An 8,321-nucleotide genomic window follows, 5' to 3' on the forward strand; every position below is an offset into this window, starting at 1 on the left:
AGAAGAATTCAGCACTGAGAGAAGCATTGATATTTCTTTGTGGATCATGTATATAGTGTAAAAAGTGACAATAGTAAACTTCATTTACATCAAAGCAGACGGTTTTCCTCCATCATTATTTCTGTGGAATCTTGACTACATCAATTTAAAGAACATATCTACTTAAAGAATAACATAAATGTATTTAACTACAAATCTATTATCTCATTGATAATCATAATTATTATCTCTATTATATATGTCCACCCATGCAAAGTAACATGGGGACATTATGATTTGTTTTGGTATATGTTTACCATTAACATTATTTTCTAGTATTTAATGAAGAAATACTGATGAATGCTATATGTATGTGAACACTATAGCCCACTGTGAGTCTGCCTAGCTCATTCCTGACCCCAGCCCCCCCCCCCCCCCCTGGGTCCTATGTCGATGTGACAATTTACTAATTATTAACAAATGTTTAACATTAATGTGTAATTAGTTTAATGTTTTTATTATTCTTTAAAATATTCATGTTTTTTTTTTTTTAAATGTATGATTTATTCCTTTAAAAAGAATATTTTATTGAAAACACTGAATAAAACAAGAGAGCACTTGGAGAGAAATTGTTTCTATAAATAATGCACAATTCTTTAGTTGGATTCTTAAAAATCAATTTTTGTGTTTCCTACGAATATTTCCAAGTATTTATGAGCGAAAACTTGAAAGAATCAGCAAAGCTTTTAAAGCCTAGTAGCACCCTATAAATTAGATATTTTCTGCTGTAAGCGTGTTTATGATTTTGAGAAAAAAAATATGATGTTCATAATGTTTTTAAGTATTCGCCTTAGGTTAAAACATTTTGGGAAACTTTGAAATGCTTTCAGCGATTTGTGAATACATGAATAAAATATTGTTCTCTATATATTTCATAGCTTTACTTGAGTGAGGGGTGGGGAAGGGAAGAACCTCAACCTTTAATTTTAGTTTTAAAAAAGATTTCTCATGGAAGTGTGATGGTATAGTGTGGTGATATAAATCTTTTTCAGACCTATAAGAAGTTTCACTGTAAAGGAGAACCATATAAGTTTTGCGTCCATCCTGTTACTTTTAAAAAAAGGATTTTTCAATTCAAATTTGTATTTAAAGCAAAGTTTTTCGCAAGTTCAGTCTCTTTGAAACACTGGTAGATTTTTCCATTACTATTATATAAAGAAAGAATCTTTAGCCATTTAATTCTACTTCTTCAGAGAGTTGGCAATAGGTTTTAATCAAATATAACCCTAGTAAAGTGATGGGGACGTGGGTGATAAATTATTTCCCTCTCCAAATTATAATAAGAAAAGTTATCCTTTAGGATTGTAAATTGAATTATTGGTGAAAAAATTAGACAAAAAACTTTATAGGTATAAAAAATATTTACAAAAGTAAGTTTCTAAGATAAATAATACAATAATAGTTTCTAAATAATTTATTAGTATTTGCAAATTATTCTATTTCAAGTAAAGATAACCCAGTATTAGACTAACCATTGTTAGATGTTTTCTAGTATTAAATATGGTTTATCTACACTCGACATTTATGAAATATTTTAATTTGAATTCCTTTTCTGTTTTTTTCTGAGCCATTCGGGAGTATCCTGTATCGTATTATAGACAATTTCCTACAAATAATAGTTAATGTAAAAATATTGTTAAATTCCCGAACCCAAAATTTTTTTTATTTTACTATCTGCGTAAAACCGTCTGTATTAAGATATTATAAATAACTATTCTTAGTTATCTCTATTAACCTGATATTGAGTATGTAATATAGGTAAATAGAATATTCCGTATTATCCATCTTGTTTTATTTGAGACCAGGGAGGAAAGGGACAGATACCTAAAGTTTTGTAACCATCCCATCTAATTCGTAATTCGTTGGCCAAAAATGATGGTTACTTTTATTGAATTGTGATTGGTTGGATTCAAGCTACTAGTGTTCAAATCATTTTATTTTATTGTGAAAAAGAGGAAATTTTGTTTATCATAATGTGGGAAATTCATTGTATACTCCTTAAAATTTCCAAGGTGTCCTAGGGATAAAAATAATTTGTGTAAAATAAATCCCAATTGAAAGTCGGCACAGGGTCCACGGGGTAGGGACTTACAGTTATTTAACCTTTTTAACCCTCTATTGTTTTATCTAATGTTGAATATTGTGTGTAGGTTTCTTTAATGGGATATGGTAATTAGCTGCAGACAAAATGTTTAGGTTTACATAATGTAACAAAACAAGGGTGGTTAAGTTTAATATGCGAAAGTATAAGCGAAATTTTTCTACGTTCTTCAATGTTTTGCGATTGTTAGATGTAGACGAATTTTCTATTACTGAGCAAAGATAAACTGCGTTTTTTTAGCAATAATTATATGTAAGATATAACTAAAATTCCGTTATAATAACGTAGATACTGTTTAGCAAATTGAGTGCAAAATAATTTTTTTGTTTTCAAAACTGTCAAACAAAACCGGGACTAGTTCTTTTCGTGGCAACGCTCCTTAAGGGGTGATTCGTCGTATTTTTAAAATGGCTTTTAATAGGTTATATTAGGTTAGTTTATAACGGGTTAGGTGTTTGCCACGCAGGGTTAGAGCCCCCCGCAGGTGCTGGAAATAGGAGAAAAGCTACTCTGAAAATACGAAGAATCGCCCCTTATGGGGCGTTGCCACGAAAGCAACTATACCCAAAAATCCAATTATTGTTCATTTTTTAAAATCTTCATTTGGTAACCCCCTCCTTGTTACTACAACATGATTAATTTTTAAGGAATCTATTGTAATTGTGTATGGACACTTGTGTTAATTAACCATTACAGTAAACATCAAGACCAAACACTTGGAATACACAACAACAATATTGCATATTTACAATCTACCTTAAAGATGATTATAGTTATTTATCGCATCGTATTATAGACAGCTTTCCGCGGATATTATGATTTTGTTGTATGGGTGAGTTGCACCTGGACTGAACAGTCAACTTGTCAACTAAAGGCTAGACTCTAGGTCCTTCACCCCATACCCGTAGTACAGTACATAGCAGACAACTAACCCTTTGTTGTACAGTTTTAGTTAAAAGATTAATAATTTTCTGCAATATTAATAGAAATTAAAAAAATGAATTTAGCTTCTTTAGTTGTTTTTAAAAAACTTAACTTTTATTCGAGGAAGGAAAAGCAAAAAATATTTTAAGAAGTAGATAAATATCATATACCATGCCGGGACCTATGTAAAACCTTCCTATAATGGAACTAAATCAATCGAATCAATAATTATCGAAAATTTAATCAACAGAAAAACTTTTTTACATGAAAGAAAATTTTAATAGATATATAATATAAATTTTACTTTAAAATATATTTGAAATTTTGATACTATCCATTCCAACTCTTTCAAGTTGAAATTGTTGTCAATATATTTTATTTATTTTCTATATTTCTGGACAAGTGGAGACTGGACAGCACATGTTCCAAAGTTTAAGGATAAATTATTTTGGTGAAGAGTTTTCATGAGAGAGATTGGTATATTTTCTATCCTCAAACAGCAACAATTAACAAAGTGCTCATTCAATTTTGGACGGTCACAAGCCTTTTTTTGACAAACTGCAGCAGCGAAAAATTCATCATATACGTAGAAAATCTGCAGGTATTAAAAATTATCCAAGCTAGTCTTTTCCTATGAGCCTTAGCCGAGTCGTTTTTTATAATGCACGGCTGCTGTTATTTATCTATATAAAAGTAACAGAATGTTTTCTGTTTGTTTGTGTGTAGCTTATGCCCTCGCTAAATATTGGATCCGTATGATTTCCCTTTACAGCGAAGCTTGTTATAGGTCCAATGAAGATTTATAACCATTTTGTGGAATGGAACCTACATTCACCCAAGTATTAATGAAATTTGTTCATTAAGACATTTTGTTCAAACTAGCAAGTCGATTATATTTGATCCCTTTTAACTCAAGTTTTATGAACAATCCACCTTTTGCTTGCCTAATACCGGCGTGGGAAATTCTTACTTTGCCTATTTTTGTGTCAATGTATTGCTATAAATAGTGAATGTGATATTCCTTTCAGGGAAAGTTCATATACGTTCCAAACAGGTTCTCTTCAGGTGGGGTGTAGTAGTTTGATAATGCAAATCATCTGAGACAGGGAGGGAGGGGATATGACATTAGGCTGTTTAAAACAATAGTCCCAAAAGTTATTTTTTTCTTATTAGTTGGCCTAACAAATTTTGGGACTTTTAAGGATTTTGATTAGTTGGTTCATTAAGTTGATTAGCCAAATGGTTCAGCAACTAAATGTAATTTACAAAAGGGGTAATTTTGTGTATCATCATTGTGGATGTACATCAATTTATTGGGCATTGTCCCTTTAGACCTCTGCATCTAAGAGCACTTTACGTGATATGTTTGTCCAAGCATGCTAAGGGAGCAGCCGATAATATACCTTAACACAATAAAAACTGTTAATATAAAAAAAAAGCTCGACAATGACATGTTTTCAATTTACATATGTCATGTATTATGTCTGAATAAAAAGGTTTTATCAATACAAATATAACACTAAGCAAGGATGATAACATCAATGAGTAGCGAAGCACAGAAATTTTACAATCGATATATTATTTCTTGGATGCTGAACCAGATTTTCATGTACTCTAATAAAGTGATATTTACAGCTGGATAAAATAACGATACCCCCCCCCCATTACTTTTTTTTATTCCCTTCCCTTCTAATGCATGAACGAACTGATCAATAAATAAGGTACATATTAGCAAACTAAATTGACGACAAATTTTCATCTGTCAATGTATCCATATATTCTATATCTATTAATTTAACCATATTTAGAGAAATTATCAAGAAAAATTGAGCAGACAGTCGGATAGAGTAAGTTATAGAATCGTTGCACATTTGTCAGGAAAACTTTAAAGGCCCAAATAAAAAAAAACATTCTCCTCAATAGCGTTAATGACTGGTGGATGGTAAAGGTGAATTATAGAGTAGATGATCCGTAGTCAAAATATACTTCGAAAAGGATAAACAATCTATTAGAAATAGCAGCCGAGAAAATCTCATTTTGTGTGGCTGTAAAGGCTTATGGACAAAGTGAGTATGGAGTATCTCCGCTAATATTAATTGGAATACATTTATATCAAAACCAATAATACTGACAATAATAACAAACAGAAAATAATTTTCTTCCTGTCACTTAATCATGTTATTATTGGACATTATATTTATTGGATTCAATAGCAATTTAAAAATAATAATATAATGTGTTATTCTAGTATCAAAATAGGATGTCAGTCTGTTTGTTTATACTGAAAGGTTTCGCTAACCACTGAAACGATACATAGAGAATTTGTACAATTTTTCTTTAAAAACCTACATTAAATGTTAAAAAAGTGTCTTACTTAAAAGTTAATAAGCTAAATTTCTTGCAGTAAATTGTAAAACAAGGATGACAACATCCATAAAAGCGAAGATCTGAAACGGTAAGACAAACGAACATTAATACTTGAAGAGTATCAGAACTAAATAATCAGAAATAAATGTATGTATAAAAGTAGAAACAAAATTGTAAGTAAGTTTGTTGAAAAAATACGTAAATAAAGGATATTGTTTAAGGACATACTTACATTTTTCAGACTTGATTATAGAGATGTTTCGCTTCTAACATTGTACTTTGTTGTCCCAGGAATAAGTATTCAAAAAATCGGATCAATCGGATAATTTTATTACATAATTATTTGTTGTTAAAAAGTTAAAAATCAACATGTTTAAAATGGACGTACGGTCATTCTGGTAACGGTTGTAGAGTTGCTACGCTTTCTAAATAGTACCTAACTACTACAGGAATCACAATGCAAAGTTTGGAATGGATAGGACAATTCTAACCTATTTAAATTAATGAAAAGAGCCATCTGTCTGTGACGTACGGACGGACGGACCAACCCTAATTATAGAAAAGCTTCGCTTTTAAAAACAGTATATTATTGAGTGAAAATTTATATGTCTTAAAAATTAACCCCTGAGTAGCAATGAAAATTCCCCTATAATTTTGAACTTGCTTTCTTTTAAATAAATTACCTTTAAGGGTGACATGACCAAATAAGGTCAAAAGAATCTGTAAATATGTTTGAATTAGTTTCAGTCAGAAATCCTGTTAAAACAACATAATTAAGCCATAGCTGCTTAATTATTTTGTCGACATGAAATTCTATATTGTTTAAATAGATATATCATAAATTGGGTGTTGCACCAGATTTTCATGTTTTCTAAGAAAACGATACTCGCAGCTGGCTTACACAACCCCCATCCACCCTCTTTACCCATACCTTCCCCTCCTACTGGATGAAAGAAAAAATAAATAAGGTCCTGGTCCATATTAGCAACCTAAATTGACGACAAATTTTTCTTAGTTAATACATCCACGTATTATATATCAATTATTGTTTATTTCGGCCATATGAAATAAAATAAAAATGGCTAATAATGACATATTAACGATTATCTGTTATCAAATAAAGGGGATAATGGGTGACTCTTTTTGAACATCCATTTAATTTATCTTGTGTTGTTATAATAATAGCACAAGTTAGGTTAGATTTTTGTCATGATTTGCGATTATAGTTTCTAAATTTTAACCCCCTATGTCATAGTTGAAAACAGGGATCGGAAGCCTCACGTAAGCCGCGCATAAGCCTCAGTTTTAAACCTGCTTGTGAGCAGAAGAAAAAAAATTAGAAAAGAAGGATTGTCTGCTAAAGAGCCGTTTTATACATCCAGCTGAATTTTATAGGGATAAAATCACGATTTCACTGAGGCTTACACGCGGCTTACGTGAGGCTTCCGATCCCTGGTTGAAAATTCCCCCATGTTGTCATAGGTACATTTTATTCGATGGCTTTCCCAGAGTTTGCCTTTTAAGGGAATACTGCCTTATATGGCAAAAACTGACAGTTTTACAGGATAAAAAGAGATTAGCAATATTAAAGAAAATTATATTGTTATATCTTACTTAAAACATTAAAAGTATCACACTTTTTCGTGTTTCAGAGCACATATCATACCTAATACAGGTAGGATCTGTTTGCAAAGAATGTGCAATTAAAAGGTTATGGACACTAAACAAGGACTGATCCCGTTTTGGTGAAGTTTAATTTATGTCTTGTAACTTCAATGGCTTATGCTTCGCTTCTTTTAGACAGAATTGCCCCCTTTTTAACAATATTTGAGGTTAAACTTAAACGGCTACCATGAATTTATATGGGTAGAAAATAGACTAAAAAGCACCCCAAGACAATTTTATTCAGAAATAAAATAGCCTAAAACTCCTATCTTCCCAAAAAATACTTAATTCTGCTTAATAGATTTTCTGTTTTTTTTTACTAAATACCTTTAATTCCTGCAAGTAAGTAAGTGCTTGTATAATATTTCATGCCCATATATGGAAATGTTTTATGCTTGTTTATTTGCGCTACGCGCGCCTCGGGTCAACTATAGTTGACCGGACGAGAGAAAGCTGACATAATCGCTGCGCTTGCTAACACATTTTTACATTGGGGGGTCTAAAAAACTAGAAGAGTTGCAGTAATGTACTATTTATATTATTTTGATAAAAAATTATAAAAAAATGTTGGTTTTTTTTCTGAAGGGTAGAATTCACACGCTCTGAACGAATATAAAACTTCGGGTATAGTTCCTTTCGTGGCAACGCACCTTAAGGGGCAATTCTTTGTTTTTTTTTCACAGTAGCTTTTCTCCTATTTCTAGCCCCTGCGGGGGGGCTCTAACCCTGCGGGGCCAATTGCCTAACCCTGTGGTGCAATCACCTAACCCAATGTAACCTAGCCTAAAATAACCTATAAAAAGCCATTTTAAAAATTCGACGAATCGCCTCTTAAGGGGCGTTGCAACGAAAGGTACTTTTCCCAAAACATCTCTAAAATTAAAGGTTTAACAGATTTGCCGTTTTGGAGATTTTAAGTTATAATGTAGGACAGATATCTTTTCATTAATACAAATAGAAATTTTTATATCAATCTATCTTTTATTTATGAATATTTTTACATTATTCAATATCTTGGGATGGAAAATTAATTAAGTTTATATCATTTGCTGTGATATTTATCAACAATTAAAAAATACAACAACTTGAAAATTGCTAGAATTTGTTTATATTTTCAATGTAAAAATGTGACCAATTTTCCAGATGCCCATATTTGGAAATGTAAACTGAATCAAATTTTTGTGTTTTCCCCCCTTTCTGTTTATCATGGCCACAAGCAGACAAG

Source organism: Acartia tonsa, chromosome 3, assembly GCF_053477335.1.
Source record: "Acartia tonsa isolate MP-2025a chromosome 3, ASM5347733v1, whole genome shotgun sequence".
NCBI classification, from domain to species: domain Eukaryota; kingdom Metazoa; phylum Arthropoda; class Copepoda; order Calanoida; family Acartiidae; genus Acartia; species Acartia tonsa.